This window comes from Melospiza georgiana, chromosome 3 (genome assembly GCF_028018845.1).
Source record: "Melospiza georgiana isolate bMelGeo1 chromosome 3, bMelGeo1.pri, whole genome shotgun sequence".
NCBI lineage: Eukaryota > Metazoa > Chordata > Aves > Passeriformes > Passerellidae > Melospiza > Melospiza georgiana.
Genome location: NC_080432.1, coordinates 53,624,605 through 53,643,443, shown reverse-complemented (window position 1 = coordinate 53,643,443; position 18,839 = coordinate 53,624,605). Strand labels below are relative to the sequence as shown.

Here is an 18,839-nt window from a genome sequence, read left to right as displayed (position 1 = left end):
TCTGATCTTTCTTCAGCTTGGATGCTTGCATTCCTTCCTAAGCAGCCTTGAATCTCCTTTGTTCTCTCTGAAGGCCTTTTTGTGGGCACCTAAGCTTACAGACTAAACAAGCAGACTTCAGCTAAATCCAAAATTGGTTTCTGTACCAAGTTAAATTTCAAATACCCTGTCTCACATTGCGACTGTATCTTTTATTTTTCCATCTTATCTGCTTAGGTGATTGATCTATAGATGGGGCGGGGGTTTTCCAGCTTTTAATTCAACTATATTTACAGAAACTTATTTTGCCTTTTTTATTCCAGAATACGTCCCTGGACAAGTCTGAAATACGGTGTCTAGAGAGGCAAATCCCAATGGCAGCACAAGAGACCTGGGTAGAGCCATGTCTCACACCATCACCCTTGACAGCCCCACTACCTCAGTGGAGACATTTTCAAGAAAGACACAGACTAATGAGGACTACACAGCTAAGAAGGCTTAGGGACAACCTCATCACAGTTTCCAGCACTTAAAAGGCAGCTACAAAGAGGATAAAGGCTCCTTATTCACCAGACACCACATGGAGAAGAAAAGAGGTCAACTTGCAACAATGGATGTTTAATCTTGATACATGAAGTTCTTTACAGCAAGAACAACCAGTTTCTGGAACAATGCCTACAGAAATGAGGTAGAATCCTCATCACTGGAGGTTTTCCAAACATGATATCTAGATAGAATCTCATCCAGGCTCCCTTTCCCATGAAAGGTTGTACCAGAAGACTTTTCAAGGTCTCTTCCAAACTGGGCTGCTCTGTAATTCTGTAGAAAGCAGCGCCTCTGAGGGAATCTTGCCCATTGACACCAGCCCATAATGTGAAATTCATCTTGGTATTTTGCATTCAGAGAGATGAAGAGCCCTAAGAACTCCGATCCATATTCCCCTTCCTTCTGCTTTCTCTGCCTTTGATTTACTTTGTGCTGAATTCATGGAAGATCTCCTTTGACATTAGGCTTCTGTCATATCCCTATTTTTGCCAGTGATATTTTCTGTAAAGATATTGACTGATTTGAAAATCTTTTTTTAAGAAAAAAATAATCTGCATACTAAAAAATTAGAAATTGTCTATAAAGATAGAATTTATCTAGAAAGAAAAGAAGCATTTCCTTCCAGGTTACAGCAGGAAAAGGGCTGTTGAGTTTTTCTAAATATGCTTAGTTGGCATCTTCTTCAGCAAGTGAGTGTAGCCTGAGGTTGCAGCATAAAACAAAAGGCTCATCAGTGTCACAGTAAAAGGCTGCTGCAATGACTCCTACAGTAATTCTAAGGTGCTTGGATCAGTTGATCTAGGTTTCCAGTGTATAGCATTCAGATGATCTGAGTCTGCCTTGAAAAATTCTTGTTCTAACCACATTTCATTTCTCTTCAGGCCTTGCAGTACAAGTCATACTTCAACTTCTTCCCAAGTTTCGATCCTGCTATATGTTCTTCAAATGCTTTGTCCATTTTCTTACTCTGATCTTCAGTGAAAAGATTCTTCCAGTCACTTACACCACCTTCAAAGAAGCAGGAACAGACTCTTGAAAACCAAGACATTTCATTTTATATTTTATAGAGCAGTCATTTTTATTGCACTGTACACAAAATTGTATTCATCCATTTTCCAGATGAAACATTTTTGTACATCAATAAAATTTTGTGAAATCAGTGGGCTTACATATATATGTGAATCATCTTTACTATAATGCCAAATAACACACTGCTCTTTACGTGATTGTGTTCAAAAAGGCAGCCTAAAATTCTGTTTCCCTCCATCTCTCTCCTCCCGTCAACTATGATTGGCAAAGTGGAAGATCATGAACAATTAAGAATCATCTTCCAAGAGGTAGAGCTGACTTTCTGCTCCTTCGGCAGCTTCAGTTTTTATCCAGTCATTTTTTCAATATAAAATGCAGAAATAGATTCTGACAACTGGGTTGCCCTTCTCATGTCCATGTCCGCCCCCCTACATTGCAAAGGTTACTCCCTTCTTTTCCCTCTCTTGGTGTCCACCTGGATTCTTGCTAGCTTGGCTTACTTCTAGTGTGTAAGAGTGAACAAGAGTTTGGCAGTGGCCATCTCAGAAGATTCCCATACTCTCCTACAAAGTGTGGTCACTCCACTCAGGCTGAGTTTGGCCCAGTGCTGCCAGCTCCAAAGGCTGGGCACTTGGTGATCCAGGCACAGAGGTGGAGAGGAATTCAGACACATGGCAGTTCCTCCTTCCTGCCAGCCACCTGTGAGCAGCCAAGAGTGGCTCTGCTGTGAAAGCCTTGCTGTGCATCTTCCTCACCAGTTCTCCTTGGATACTCTTCTCAAGCAAAGCAGTGATCACCTGCTTGACACTACCTTACAATTCTAATGTGAGTGCAGGAAAAAGAACCAGACAATGGCCCAAGTTACAGAGAGTGGCACATTTCTATCTATGAGCCCCTTGGAGCTTCCTACCTTTGCGAAAGAGAACATTGCCAAATGACCCATGGGTCTTGTCTGAGTTTTTCTTCATGGACTGGAAGCTGCTCCTGTCTAGTACCAGCTGGAGCTGTTCCTCAGTCAGAGGAATTCCAAAGAACGTAGCTATGTTTTTCACACTCAGGGCAGGATTCTGGAAAGAGGAAGGTAACATATGGCATGACTTTCAAACAAATGACTCTGCTTTCCAAGATGTTTACACATTCCTATATCTCTCTGCTGGCAGCATACATATCATATTAACAGAGTTCTCTAGGACTAGACTGGGCCATAGTGTTTCTCATCTCCATAGTTACTTAGGCGGAGATTACGAGCTGCCTTCCTGTAGATTACAAAATACTATATATGATTTACAGGTAGCAAAATCCACATTACTAAACAAAGAAAAGCTCCTCCCCTAAAAATATTACTGGAGATTTGGATTTATATTTATTTGGTCTTATATCACAGACAAATTAAATACAAGAATCATTTTCACAAGCAAAATTTTACAAAGGTTTTAAAGTTTCAATTTCACCTTTTCTTCCCTTAAAACAAGAATCTGTCTCACCCAGCTTGAACACTGTGGTAGTTAAGGAGAAAGCGCTGCAGAAGATCACGTGATGTCACGGAAAGCCAGAACCCTTTGTTCCTCTAAGATAAGAGATTACCCTAGGAATGTGGCCCCACTAACAGTAGGAATGCTGCCCCACTAACAGTAATGCCAGTAACTTTCCACTCCTTACCCAGTACTTTTCCATTCCCTGCTAACCATAGATAAGAAGGACAAACCCCCTTTTGATGTAGAGACCCCTTAGACTATAAGACCCCATGAGAAGAAGTAATAAACGCCTTTTGACCGTCCATCATATTGATGTCTGTGTGTGTCATTGGCCCGAGCGGCCCTGGAGAGTGGGCCGCTGTGCTGATCCTCAGAACCAGGTCGCCTGCCTTGCTCCAGAAGGCAACATTTGGTGTCGAAACCCGGGAAAGCGACTTGCGCCCGGGGAACGGGGATTCTCCTGGAAAGAGGACAGCGGCTGTGGCAGCAGGTCTGACCACAGCGGGAGGGACACCTCCGGACCAGCGTGGACCATGGAATCCACAGCGAAGGTCGTAAGTCAGGCTCATGAGCAATGGGGAATTAAAGGTGAGCTCAGGAACTCTAATCTTGCTATTGCAAGGCTCCTAGAGCGGGGGACGATCGAATGTCCGGTAAATATATTATATTCGGAAGCGCGGGAGAAGTGCACTGCCGCCTCAGCAGAGAACTCTAAGTCCGCAGGCAGTGGTAAAAACCTCAAAGCGTGGGGGAAAGTAGAAGAGGCCCTACACAAGACGTTAGAAGAACAGGAGACGCGGGAAGCCGGGCATATACGTTTATTAGCTACACCAAAGCCGGGGGTGGGGGCCGCAACGCAGACCGCTTCTGAGAGCGATCGGATTGAAGGAGGGAACATGCGGGGGCCAGGCGCGTTCCACCCCTTCCCGAGCCCGAGAGACCCCCCGGAACCCCCAAGGGACCCCCCAACCTTCCCGCGGAGCCCGCCGGGTCCTAGTTCCCCCGCGGAACCATCTGAGAAAACCACAGTTTCTCTATCCGTCTCTTCCCCGCCGGCCGCCGGTCCGGCGCAAGAAGCAGAGCAGCGCGCACGATGCTTCTGGCAGGGACTCGCGGAGGAGGCGCGGAACGAGGCCGGATTGTCGGACCCTGCCAGGATCGGTAAAAACTCGCCCCCGCCATGTGCGTTTAAAAATGGCGCCGAACCACATGGCGAGGGCGGAAGGGAGGAGGCGGGGGGCGGAAACGGAGTCAGCCTGCTTAACAACGCATGCGCGGGCGAGCGGGGAGACGGGGCGGCCCCCGCGGAGGTGCGTAAAACCAATCAGAGCGCTCTATTCAAATTAGGTCCTTATAGGGTAAGGACCTCCCCCGGCAGGAGGCGAGGGGACCCCAGGGGGAGGGAGCGGCACCACCCCCAAAGGGAGGAGCGAGATCGAAGCCGAACAAAACGGCACGGAGCACCGGAAGTGTACCGGCAGTCAGCTTCCGGCTCAGAGTCAAGTAACAGTTGCTCAGACAGCTCAGAAAAGCCGACCGAGCCCGGCTGGGACTCGGAAACCGAGAGAGCAGAATTAATGCGGTTTCGAGCGAAACCGAATAAAGCTTTAAACAATATCGGGAAACAATCGCAACACAAACTCAGCGATTGGGGAAAAATAAAAGCAGCCTGTGGGGACCGGGCACAGGCAGCCTCCATGCACGCTTTCCTGGGGGGGGTTGCCGGAGCGCAGGGGAACCAACAAAGGGCATATACCCCAGTTAACCCAAAAGAAGCCAAAGCGATTTCAGAAATAGGGATCAACTCAGCTGTAGTACCCACTCTTGAGGACGACCTTTCTAGCAATAACGATCTGCTCACTTTTGATATTACGCAAATAAGCCGCATGCTTTTTCATGGGGCGGGGCGGATTGTATTTAAGCAGGAATGGCAGGACGACCGCATTAGCCCAGGCTTCTGGGGAAGGGCAGCAACTCAGCGAGCTGTCCCCAGCCGGCACAGCCTTCCCTGGCAGCACCCGCACTCCAAGCATCCCGGCCCCGGGGAAACGGGACGTCCTTTCCATGCTCGGATCTCGGATTACAAATCTATCATGAGGGCCACTGCCATACACCCTCTGCTGCCAATCAAATTGACTTGGAAATCATCAGACCCTGTATGGGTTGAGCAGTGGCCCCTGACAGAGCCTCGAGCAGCAGCCTTGCTGGAACTGGTCGACCGCGAACTGCAAAAGGGTCACGTAGAACCGTCCACCAGCCTATGGAACACCCCTGTATTTGTGATCCCCAAAAGGTCCGGAGAAGGCTATCGCCTCGTCCACGACCTGAGAGAAGTGAACAAGACAATCCGACCCATGGGTCCAGTCCAGACATTGCTACCCGCAAACTCAGCCATCCCCACAGGGCAGCCATGCGCAGTACTGGATATCAAGGACTGTTTCTTTTCAATACCCCTGCACCCTGAGGACAGAGAACGATTCACCTTTTCCGTGGCGTTTCGAAACGGCGAGCGGCCCAACCTTCGCTTCCAATGGAGAGTACTTCCACAAGGCCTGGTCGACAGCCCGACCATATGCCAAATCAGCGTGGACAAAGCACTGATGCCAGTCCGACACTCCAATCCCACCGCAACCATCATCCAGTACATGGATGACATCCTGGTCGCAGCACCATCAACAAGCCAAGTGGATCACCCGGTGTCCACAATCACGGAGACCCTTCAGGCCAACGGCTTTGAGATCACGAGCGCAAAGATCAAGAGAGGACCCTGCGTGACCTTCCTGGGAGTAGGAATTACAAGCTCCTACGTGACACCCCCTGAGATGAAGGTCAACCGAGACGTCAAGACGCTCCACGACGTGTAACGCCTGGTGGGATCGCTGCAGTGGCTTCGCAACATCGTCCTGATTCCTCCCAAGGTCATGGACCCTCTGTACGACCTCCTGAAAGGAAAGAACCCCTGGGAACCCAAGGAGCTGACACCGCAAGCAACGAGCTCCCTCGACTTCATTGAAAACCAGATGTCCACTGGCACACTTGCCAGGTGGAACCCGGCCATGCTACTGGACCTGTACGTGCACTTTACACCGAAGGGGGGAGTGGGAGCACTGGCCCAAGGACCTTCTGAAAAGGCCCGACCGATCTAATGGGTGGTCCTTGGAAGACCCGCTCGCGCATTTTCCCCAGGAATCGAATGCATCGCCAGCCTCATCATGAAAGGCAGGAAACTCGCCTTGAAACACCTAGGGACAGAGCCAACAAGCATCCACCTTCCGTTTCGCAAGCAGCCGACCACGGAGTCAGCCACAATATCGGAGTACCCGGCCCTTGCTCTCTCCGGCTTCAGAGGAGAAATCTCCTACTCCTCCAGACCACCCTGGACTCAGCTGCTGACCGCAGTCGACATGGACATACCACCGAAGGTCAAGGACAGACCGCAGCCGGGACCAACAGTCTTCACAGATGCTTCCTCCACGACTTCAACTGCAGCAGCAGTGTGGCAGGCAGGAGAGCAATGGCACTGCGTCAAAGCGTGTGACCCCACACTGTCAGTGCAACAACTGGAGGCAGCAGCAGTGGTTTTGGCGTGCGGACTCTTCCAAGACAAACACCTCAACATCGTAACGGACTCTATATTCGTGGCAAGGCTCTGCCTAGCCACGGCAGGACCAGGAGTGTCAACATCAGCAGCAGCCCTAATGCTGGAAGAAGCACTCTCCTCGCGACAGGGCACTGTGCCAGTCATCCACATCAACAGCCATGACCCAGTCAAGGGTTACTTCCAGATCAGCAATGACAAAGCGGACGCCGCAGCAAAAGGCGTTTGGACCTTGCAAAGGGCTCATCAACTGCACGAGTCGCTCCACATCGGAGCCAAAGCACTGGCGAAGAGATGCGAAATCTCGACAGAGGACGCAAAACATGTGGTAGCCACCTGCCCTTATTGCCAGAAGTCACCCCTTTGGACCTACGAGGTCAACCCGAGAGGTCTCAAGCCCTCAGAAATCTGGCAGTCGGACTTCACCTGGTGTGAACTGCTGAAGCGCTGAGCATGGCTTGCAGTGACAGTGGACACTTATAGCGGAATGATCATAGCCACGCAGCACCCCAAAGCTAACTCCAAAACCACAATTCAGCACTGGCTGACAGCCATGGCTTGGCTTGGTATCCCCAAGCAGATCAAAACGGACAATGGCTCCAATTTTACCTCCAAACAAGTACAGGAATTCGCCTTGAAATGGGGCATCACGTTAGTGCAAGGCATCCCATATAACAGTACCGGGCAGGCCATAGTTGAGAGAGCAAACCAGACCCTGAAAACCAAGCTAGAACTGTTGGCAAAAGCAGAGGGCTTTGCCAATGCCATTCCCCCAGGAGATCAGGCACGTATGCTGGCAACCGCTTTGCTGGCACTGAATCAATTCCCTAGGGGACATGAAACAAACAGTCCCGTCCAAAAACACTGGGCCACTCGAACGCCAGAAGAGGGCCCACAGGTGGTAATTAAAAACGAGCTAGGCGAGTGGGAACGGGGTTGGAGGCTGATGGGGCGAGGGTACGCAGCTGTCAAAAAGGACGGCAAAATCAGGTGGTGTCCACTTAAGTCAATTAAATCGGACCTTCATAGCGAGCAGAATGAGACTGACGAGAATTGCGAGTCTTTGTTTACAGGACACGCTCATGGGACGTCCTCGTGACGCATACATCCCGGTTCCAGATGAAAGTGACAGACCACCAAGCCGTCAGGCAGCACCCGAGAGACCCGCACAGGTGAGACCCAAGCACCAAGGGTGCTTCTGTGTGCTTTTGCTGTTGGGGCTTGTCGCCAGAGGGCAAGCCAGCCCATACCACTACCCCCATCGGCCCTTCAGGTGGGTCATGCAACACCTTAGTAGTGGCAAAGCACTCAGAGAAATCACCACACCAAACACCCCATCCTTCATGCTCCGCATCACCGACCTGTTTCCAGGACAGCCAAGGGTAAACCCCTATTCCCTACACGTCACACACTCGTACCTATCCTACTGGTGCCCAGCTTCAAACCCTGGGAAAAGCTACTGCAATCACCCAGGGTGGGGATATTGTGGGCACTGGGGCTGCGAAACCACAGTTACAGATGCCAGACTGTCGGGGCCTGGGTGGGATCCACAAGAGCCAGACAAATTCTTACAGTTCACCTGGGCACCCATTGGCTGCAAATCACCCTTCTTCTCTCACGGAAACTTCCATTGAAACCAACATAAAATCCCTAGATTTTGGGCATGCACTGATTACAACATGACGGTCTTGCAGCCAGATCACCCTAGCTGGGCCACAGGCAAGACACGGACAGTGGTCCTTCAAGGGTCAAAAGAGAGGGTGAATGTGCAAATTATCAGGCTCCAGATGTTGGCACCCCGAGCGGTCGGACCCAACAAAGCGATTAAAAGTGTGCCGAAAGGGAGAAACGTAACCTACCCCAAAACCTTACCCACAGGGTAAGCAATGTCCCAACTGGTCCCAATGTCAGCAATGTCCCAACTGGTCAAGCGGAAACCTTTCAGATGAGCCGCTTAACCGAGTCAGACTCAGACCTAATCCTTCGCATGTTAGAAGTTACCTTTGTATCCCTGAACGAATCCAACCCTAACCTAACCGAATCCTGCTGGCTTTGTTATGATGTCAAACCCCCCTTTTACGAAGGAGTCGCTTTAAACACTCCCTTCAGTTACTCCTCAGCCAACGCCCCTCACCAGTGCAGATGGGATACCCCTTGCAAAGGAATCACCCTGAGTCAAGTCACAGGCCGAGGCAGATGCTCTGGCAATGCAACCCTAGCTAGGCAGAAAGGCAACGTCTGCACCAAAATTGTCAAGCCTAACAGGAAAAACAATAAGTGGGCAGTCCCATCCGCATCGGGCATGTGGGTTTGCCAGCAATCCGGAGTGAGTCCTTGTGTGTTCCTTCCCAAATTCAATGACTCTAACGACTTCTGTGTCCAAGTTCTGATTGTTCCTAGGGTCCTGTACCACTCAGACGAAGAAATGTACCATCTTCTTGAGGGACCCGGCCGGATCCACAAAAGAGAAATAATGACAGGTATAACTATCGCAATGCTGCTCGGCCTGGGAGCAGCAGGAACAGCCACGGGTGTCTCAGCCCTAGCGACCCAGCACCAAGGACTGTCACAGCTGCAAGCAACGATTGACGAGGACCTGCAAAGGATCGAGAAATCCATCTCCTTTAAGTCGGTCTCCTCACTCTCAGAAGAGGTCCTGCAGAACAGGCGAGGCCTGGACCTCCTGTTCATGCAGCAAAGGAGCCTGTGTGCCACCTTGAAAGGGTTTCTATGCAGACCACACGAGAGTCATGAGAGACTCCATGGCAGAACTCCGGAACTGACTGGCTCAGAGACAGAAAGACAGGGAAGCCCAACAGGGCTGGTACGAATCCTGGTTCAATCAATCACCTTGGCTAACCACCCTGATTTCTGCCCTGATAGGTCCATTGGCGATGCTGTTTCTAACAGTTACCTTCGGACCATGCCTACTGAACAAGCTGGTCTCGTTCATTCAGAACCGCCTGGAACGGACGAACATCCTGTTCTTAGGCCGACGACAGTTGCTGTGAACTCAACCAGGGAACACTGCCAGTCACAAGATTTTCCGAACTCGTCTGGCAAAAGCTTACTCAGGTTTTCTAAAAACCACTTTCCCTTGTCAAGTTACAACCTTATACCTCATTTTAATACCTATGTATATGACTACCTCATTCATTTGTGAAAAGGGGGGGGGGAGATGTGGTAGTTAGGGAGAAGGCGCTGCAGAAGATCACGTGATGTCACGGAAAGCCAGGACCCTTTGTTCCTCTAAGATAAGAGATTACCCTAGGAATGTGGCCCCACTAACAGTAGGAATGTTGCCCCACTAACAGTAATGCCAGTAACTTTCCACTCCTTACCCAGTACTTTTCCATTCCCTGCTAACCATAGATAAGAAGGACAAACCCCCTTTTGACGTAGAGACCCCTTAGACTATAAGACCCCATGAGAAGAAGTAATAAACGCCTTTTGACCGTCCATCATATTGATGTCTGCGTGTGTCATTGGCCCGAGTGGCCCTGGAGAGTGGGCCGCTGTGCTGATCCTCAGAACCAGGTCGCCTGCCTTGCTCCAGAAGGCAACAGAATACCCTGCATGTATACAAGGATGAATAGGTTCAGGAAAAATATTTCCCTTGGTGTACAAATTATTTGTAACTATTAATAACCTTACCTCTTTTATCTCTTCATAAGTTATTGTCATAATATTTTCTTTGTCAGCATATTTGTTCCATTCAGAAAGGTATTCAAGGTAGCATCCCCAGGCCGCTAAAAAACAAAACAACAGCTAAGATGAAGCATAAATTAGGATTATACAACTTTTACTCATTAACTTGTGTCCATCAAGGGCTATATTAATCATGTCTATAGCAGAGTTTACACCCTTCTGTGGCAATTATAATTTTGCTCCAGGTTCAGGCATATAATACCTTTTTAGTCAGAAAAGAAAACTTGGTAGCATTTCATGACAACTCCAAGGTCACCAAAAAGCTATCATCTTGCAGACTATCTTGTAAGACTGCCTTAATCCAGTCTAAAACTTTGTTGAAACCCCCATTCTGCTGCCCATGTGCTACCCAAAACTCATAAACTTAAACCAGTGCTATCACTTTCTCCTTTTTCTAATGCATTGCAATTAGTCCCCTTTTTAATGCACTAGACTTAGGCCAAATAATTCCTTTCATCCAATTTGGCATGGAGGTGAGTATATAGCTCCAAGGACTCACCATGATGGACACAGGAGAGCAGGGATAAAGGGGACCCAAGACAGAGATGAGGAAGAACTGCCTCTTTCAGGAAAAATACAAGTTTGTACAAATTAAGGAAGTCTGTGGAAGTGCAGTGTGACCAATATTTATCCTCAAGCAGTAAGACAAGCATGTAGACTTCAGATTTCTAATTCTCTGTCTTTAATCTCTGGTTTGTACTGTAAAGTAAAAATTCCTAGAGAAGCTGATTTACCAAAGAACAAAAGTTTTTAGTCAAAGACAAATCATTGGATAATTGAAACTGACAAAAAATATACTGTACTTTTCTTCGCCATGAAATCGGTGAAGAAATCATCCCAGGTCTCATAGGAGGGAACAGTGGCCACGCCATTGGAAAAATGGTAATAAGATGTAGCAACATCTTTTGGATTACGAATCAGTAACAATATCTAGAAAAAAATTAAAATATTATTTTTAGGTATAGACATAGTAGACTCTAGCATTAAAAAAAAATCATATACTTTAAAACTGTGGCTGGAGATTTCTATACCTTGTGTTCTCCTTGCAGAAGTAGCAATTTCATTCACAATTCAGAAAGTGCAGTATTTATATTTACTTTGGTACCATGAGATGGTTGCCTATAATTATTATCTTTTACAGATTAACCAAATTACTTATGCAGAATCTAAGTATGTTTTAATCAATACAGGCATAGGTCATCTTTTAAGCAGCAGGGAAAATTCACAAAAATATAAATGCTTCTTGAACTTTGACACATAGAAGCCCTCACTTGCAACAATGCCATAAAATTCCTCCCATAGGAAATCACGTCAAAATCCATTTTGCCTCTGGAGGATTTGTTCAAGCCCTGCAACTCTCTTGTGGAAAGTGTCACAGAGGTGTCAACAAGGGCAAACTGTGGTTAAGTGAGATGAATGGCAGTACTTAAACAGTCATGTAGAAATGGCCAGGCTAAACACCTAAGTAGAAGAGTGATTCTGAAAATTGGCAAGAAAGTACTACATTGGCTCTTAAAAAAATTCTGTTGAATTGTTTGATTAATACATTAAATCAGCACTCACCTTGGCATTGTTTTGGAAGATAGATTTGGGAAGATTTTCAGGACGGAGATGGGTAACCATGAATCTTGGAGAAGGTAATTTGCTCATTCGCTTGAATTGGAAGGAAGAAAATGGACAGTTCAGTTAGTACAAGTATTCTTTCCATTAACCTATGCTAAAATGGTGCCTTGATGAACTTGTCAACAGTTATTGGCCGATACAAGTGGTTTAGGGCTTTTTTGTGAGTGTTGTCCTGGGATATTAGTGGGCTGCTCTGAGTAGGTCTAATCTTCTAAAGCCACGACCAATTGGAAAAAGACTATCCATTGACACAGGCTGTCGCTCGGTGACCTCCATCGAGCCCTCACCTCCTGGCCCGTGGCAAGGGTGGCTGCCCCCTCTCTGCCCTTCGGGCCGGTCTGGGGGGCAGTACAGCAGGGCTGCCCAACTCCCAGAGGCAGCAAAGCTGCTCTGTGCAGCTGCTGATGGGAATCCCAAGTCAAGGAAGCCAGAACAACAGAGATGAGAGGGGCCACTTGTGTAAGATCTCAAGAGGGCTTAATCTCCAACAGAGTCCAAAGACAAGCCACAAAGCTCAAACAGGCTAACCACAATTTAAGAACAGGGGAGGGTATAATGGGAGAATAACCAATAGCAGAACAGGAGGAATGTAGGGCGAGGATTCGATTCTAGGTAACCAATAGGGGGAGGGGATCAGGCTTTGCACACCAATGGAACTTCGAGGGAAGGGAAATAGACAAGGAAAGTTCTAGAGAAAGGGGTGGGGTTACATTTGATGAACAAGGCAAGAGGGCGGTACTTCCAGGATTGGCAGGGAAGGGTCTGGAAATTAGGGAGGTGCAAGGGAGTTAGACATGTAGACTGACATAAGATTAGGTGGGAAAATAGTACTAAACGATTTTAGGGCAAAACTATTGGGGAAACTGAATGGAGTACATGGAACAAAGCACTATAAACTCACAATAAAGAACACCTTAAGATTACAACAGAAAAAAAATCTATCACAATGTATTGTTAGGCCAGTGATAATTCTCTTCAGTTCTGTTAGACAATGGATAAAGTTAAGGTACAGATTAGCTATCTGTGAATAGTTCATATTTCCTATATTCAGTATTTGAAGCACATAATGTTGATCATTTCCATACATATTCTGTTCCCACCTCATATTTTTCAAGATCTCCTATTTCAAGGTAGGGGAATTCTTCTTGTTCTTCAGCATTCACACTGCTTTCACTACCAGGTGTTTTCTTTTGAGATATGGCTATCAGATCAGTTAAGATTTGACTTAACCAGTTTGTGCCTGAAAGAAGAAAAATACAGAAGTGCTTGCAAAACTTTTAGAATGGACAGAAATGGAATTACCAGGAAACTCAAGAGGTGCTAGTACTACCAGGTGAGTTATCTGGTCTCATTTCATGTCATACAATCACAGTTGACTGTCTGGTCAATCACCACCCAGGATCCTACCTTTGCTCCTCATAAGGACATATTTCTCCAACTTGAACAGTTCAGTACACTGTAAACTAACTTGTATACTGTAAACTGACTAATCAGGGAGAAGAACCACAGAGATTCAACTAGGAAAACCTGCCTTAATGTAATAAATTTTAATGTGACACATATAAGGGAGACTGGGGTGATGAACCTGTACTTTAAACCTAATACATGAAGTGTTTTCTGGTGAGCTGGAATATCTTTGGAGGAAAGACGGGTCACAGTACTTCAAGAGAGGAGAAGAACTAGGTCTGAAAATAGTGCATAAAATAAAAAAGCAAAAACTTCATAAACCTGTCAGCTGTGACTATCCACTGTAAAGCAGTGTGAATTAATTGCTGTAAGAGGGAAACAGCAAGATTAAACTGTATATGAGACACATCTGATCCAAACCTTTGGCTTGCATGTGGACCAGTGCTTTCAGGAAAAAGGAGCCATATGTAGGTAAACTTCACCCCTAGCAAAGATGTCCTCTTGATTTCCCAATAATTAAACAACAATGCAATCACTTCAAGGACTGCAAAAATATTTTTGATAGCTATTTCCTGACATTTATGTGAAATAAACTAAGGAATTTTCACCTTTTGAAGGTACCAAAAGCTCCATTGTAAAAATATAAAGCTCTTAATTTTACAAAAATACATGTGGGAGTAGAAGGTGGAATATCAGGAGACCTAGTTACCTCTGGTGTAAAAAACTGTATTTTGATTGTCTCCAATTTGTGCATTTAACTTCCTGACTATGAAAAGTAAAGATAATGAAAACCTTTAGATGCTTGAAAACCTTTAGATGCTATAGAAAAGAAAATCATAATGTTTTCACAGTCTTTTAAAAAAAATTCCCATATCAACTGTTCATAATTCATTTCTTGTGCTTTTTGAAAATGAAATCAGTTTTACAAAAATTGGTTAACATTCTAAATACAATTATTTAGCATCATATCATAATTTGTATAATATCATATATATTTCAGATATTTAGCACAAATCTCATTACTTACGATTACAGAAACTTGTTTATGAAAAAAATTAAAATATATTCACCAGATTTAGGATATCCTGCCAAAATTACATCATCTCTTCTGGCTTCAAAGGACTCCAAGGCTTTGAACACTTCAGGACTGTAAAGAGTTCTAGGGTAGAGAATTCCCTTGTAAGAAAAGAGCAATTGATCACGATGCAATGAGTTGGAAGCTGCTAATGCATTATCTACCAAACCAATAAATGTTTTCCTGGTCTCCATTCTTGTTCTCTCTCTCACACACAAGCTCTGTCACAGTGTGAAATGCTGTGTAGAAGGAGAAAACCCAAAGATGTCCTTTAATAGGTGCTTGGTTTGCTATTTGGGTTTTTTATTCCTTGAGTCTATGAACAATAATTTACCTTTTTCTGAACCTGTGAAGAGATATACAGACCCAGTCAAAGACCTTACGTAATATGAACCTTTGAAATCAATAGAAGTTGAACATAAATGAACAAGATAAGCGGACAAATACAATTGCATTCCAGGAAAAATATCATGCCAAAAAGTCGGATTACAAAACAGAGTTTATAAACTGGATGTAACAAAACAGAACTACATGAATTGCAGATTAGAATTTAAATGCCATGATCAATATCCTCAAGGCAGTTCAACACTTTCCAGCACTTGCTGCTGGTATTTTCTTTTTTTTTTCTTTACTATATCATTATCATTCTCACCAAAGTTAGATAAAATGCATTGGGACTGGGAGAGGTGTTCAGTGCACTAGAGACTGAGCTGAGGACACTCCTGTGATGTGGCCGGCTGCTCCCGGCCGCTGGAGCCCAGGAGGGCACAGGGGCACAGGCACTCTTGGGCCACTCAACAGACTGCACGACAGAGGTCTGATTTTCTGGTGTCTACACAAAAATTACTCATTTCTACATTTCTTTAATGAGCTCAGTCATTGTTTGACAACTGATCAGTGCTTAGGGAGGTGATGAAAATATAACCTCAGCTAAAGTGAGTAGTGTTTATCATGCACTTCACATGATGAGCTGCTGACTGCAGTGACCCCAGTAAAGGAACTGGCTTTAGGAGCAGGTTCAATATTTAAGTCTCTGGCAAAAGGATGGATATGTCACAAAAAATGAGAAAATAGTTCTCCCTCAAAATTTATGCCAAGAATTTACATGCCATCCTTTCTTATCTCCATCTCTTGACTGCTGCCTGTTGGGCACTGGAAGGAATCAGACCAGCAACTACATACCTGCATGCATTTGCCATTTGCTCTCCCCAAGGGATTCAAGAGAGATCCAGGGCTCTCCCTGGTCCCTGAGCCATAGTGCAGTACACATGGGATGATCTAGCCCTACATTTTTACATCTACTTTTCCCAGTCCATACAAAATCCTTTGCTTTCCCTTCATTTTCCTGCTTTCTGTACAACACTGTCAGCATAGAAAGGCTAACTATGTACAGGCATAATCTGAAACCAGTGGATATCACATGGCCTGGTCCATCTGATCAATGACGAGTGCCAAAGGGCACAAAGTTGGCACCACCTGCACCATTTATTTCACTGATATCAGCTAAAAATTGCTGTCCTATGAAGTAGCACTTTTGCTGATTCGTGATGTGAAACCAGCCACCCTAGCAAAACATAAAACAGCTTACTTAATTTTTCTTCCCTATCTTCCCTTGAAAATAAATTGTCATGGACTAAAGATAAAAAATGTGTTTATTTAGTATTTTTACTTGCTGGCAAAAGAATTATTTGGTACAGTCATACCTGAGGTTGGAAAAAGAGGGAAAATGACCTGTAAATTATTAGTGTTGTGGGATGTAATAGCTTACCATTGGAGTAGGGTTTTCAAAATGAAATACATATTCCAGACTAACTTCCCGAGTACTTCCAGTGTATTTTTGCAAGAAAGGGCAGTTGGGCCAATTATTTCCAGGAAGCATATTTTATCCTTAGGATCTAGAGGAAAAAGAAAAAGGCCAAACCCTGTATTTGTGGAGAAGGATATAATTAGAAGATATATGTCATGAGGAGGGATTTTGAGGGCAGTTATATTTCTTGACAAAAAAAAAAGTCAGGATCCAGATTTCATAGTGTGAGCCTTTGATACAGACATCTGCCATGGCACCTGAGCTGAGAGACAGGAGGAGAAGTGCCTAGCCCCACCTATAGGATAAAAGACCCAGCAGTGATCCTGCTAAACCGTCAACCCAGAGACTGACAAGAAAGCATCACCTGATTCAAAATTTATAAGAAGCAGCTTTAAAACATATAGAGATTAAAAGCAAATGAAAAACAGATAAAAGGATTTGATTCTCTCCAGATTAATGTTATTTGTTGTTCAAGCCACCACCGTTGCTCTGAATGTTTCTGACTTCCCACACTGACCAGACCTGGTTATGGAGCTTTGCAGAAGGAGGCTGGAGACATTTCTGTGACAGCTACAGGATAGTGCCAGCTGGCCATTACATGGTGCACTGATCTGCCCATGCAGATCCATTCCCTGTTAAATCAAAGAGCTTCAAAGTATGAAAGCTTCAAAACACATGCTCTCATGTGCTAAATAAGAAGAGGTATGCTTTTATAATTTTTTCTATGATCTGTATTTATCTCAGTAAAACTCTGGAGAAGGCTTCCATATATTAGTTCTTTCAAAGAACCAACTCTGTGTTTAGGTAGTTCCATTCAGATTGATGCCTTCAAGAGGTACCTTAAAATGCCCCTGATCATTCATCTGCAATAACAACAACAACAACAACAACAAAGCCAGCAAAGAAAAGCCTGCAAGGGTTGTGAGATGTCCTGGCCTTCTGTGATTGAGCCCATGAGAAGCTGAGTTTAAAGTAGAATTTGCTCCACAATGGAAATGTCATATGCGTCATTTTCCCTTTTGCATAAATTAGTGTGGATCTGATCAGAGGAGAATCAAGGCCTTCAAACTGAGCCCAGGGGGTGAGGATGGCTTAGGTTATGTGGCCAAAGCTGTCTGCACACTCACAAAGGAGCACAGCAGAGCAGTGAAGGGGGAATCAAAACAGTACCCTGCCCACAGACTCCCATGGCATCAGCTCATCCAAGGCCCGTCTCCACAAGCTCAGATCAGAGGAGCTCGGGCAGAGTGGAATGCAAGTTAAGGACTCTTAATAAAGGGACTGTAGCCTGTCCAGGACCCTTCTATGGATGTTCCAGGAGAGCTTCAGACCCAGTGTCCTGGTGGGAAGATGGTCCATCAGAATGATCAGTGCAGGAGAACTTCTGAAGACTGGCAGGGGCTGCTGTCTGGGGGTATAGGCACATAAAGAAATGCAGAGGAACAATCTCTCATGATTGCACGTGACCTATTATGTTCAGGATTACATGACAGGTATGAAGCAACTGCCAGGAAACAAATTATGTACCAGCCTGCATAATACTACTAATGTTGCCTTTACAAAATAAATAGTACTGAAACGGAGAAGAAAAATAACTAATCCTCAGTACTAGATCGGGGTGGATTTTCTTAACTTCTCTAAAAGACCCTTTGGGCCAGAGAACTAATGTGTTGTACACATTTCTTGGATCCTCCTTCATCTTTTCTTTTCCTCTAGAATAGTAGAGTCTTTTCATTCTGGTCATCTTCCTCCATCAGATCAAAACTTGTCATAATATCTGACTATCGATTATCTAGACAAGCATACCTTGCTCTTTCTTCTACCCAGAATTTCCCTGCTAATCTCATATATCCCACAATCCCCAAATTCTGGACGATGAAATGTCTCTAGCTTCTTTTCAGCATTTATTCTCTCTTTGATTTCCTCTTCTCTATATTTGGCATCCGCCAACTCCTTCACCATTTGTTCAAGCCAATTGGTTCCTGAAAGGATAAAGACACCAGTAGGACATCCATTACACTTCACTTTTTCATGTACACCTGGCTGATGGTATACTCTCAATTGGTTTCAAGTCAACCAAGTTTCAAGTTTGGTTCAATGTTGTACTTTAACCTTTCAACAAATGTGTGTGCGCTGATTTTCACAGCAATGGAATTAATTTTCCCCATAGTGGCTGTTATGGAGCTATGTGTTGAATTTGTGCTGAAAACAATGTTGGTAACACAGAGATGTTTTAGTCATTGCTGGCAGTAATTGCACAGTGTCAGGGCCTCCTCTGATTCTCACACTGAGCTGCCAGAGAGTAGCTTGAAGGTGCACAAGAAATTAAAAGGGGACACAGATGGGACAGCTGACCCCAACTGATCCAAGGATTATTCTCTTCCATATGGAGTCATGCTCAGCAATAAAATGTGAGGGAAGAAGAAGGAAAGAGAGATGCTGAGAGCTAAGGCACTTGTCTTACCATGTCACTGTCATGGGTGATGGAGCCCTGGACACAGCTGAACATTTGACTGGTGGAAGGATAGAATGAATTCCTTACTTTGCTTTGCTTGCACACATAGCTCTTGCTTCAGGTATTTAATTGTCTTT

General features: G+C 45.2%; 1 pseudogene; it reads right to left on the bottom strand.

The window, feature by feature from the left end:
• Nucleotides 1-578: 578 nt before the first annotated feature.
• Nucleotides 579-16,876, bottom strand: LOC131080991 (sulfotransferase 6B1-like; annotated as a pseudogene).
• Nucleotides 16,877-18,839: the final 1,963 nt, after the last annotated feature.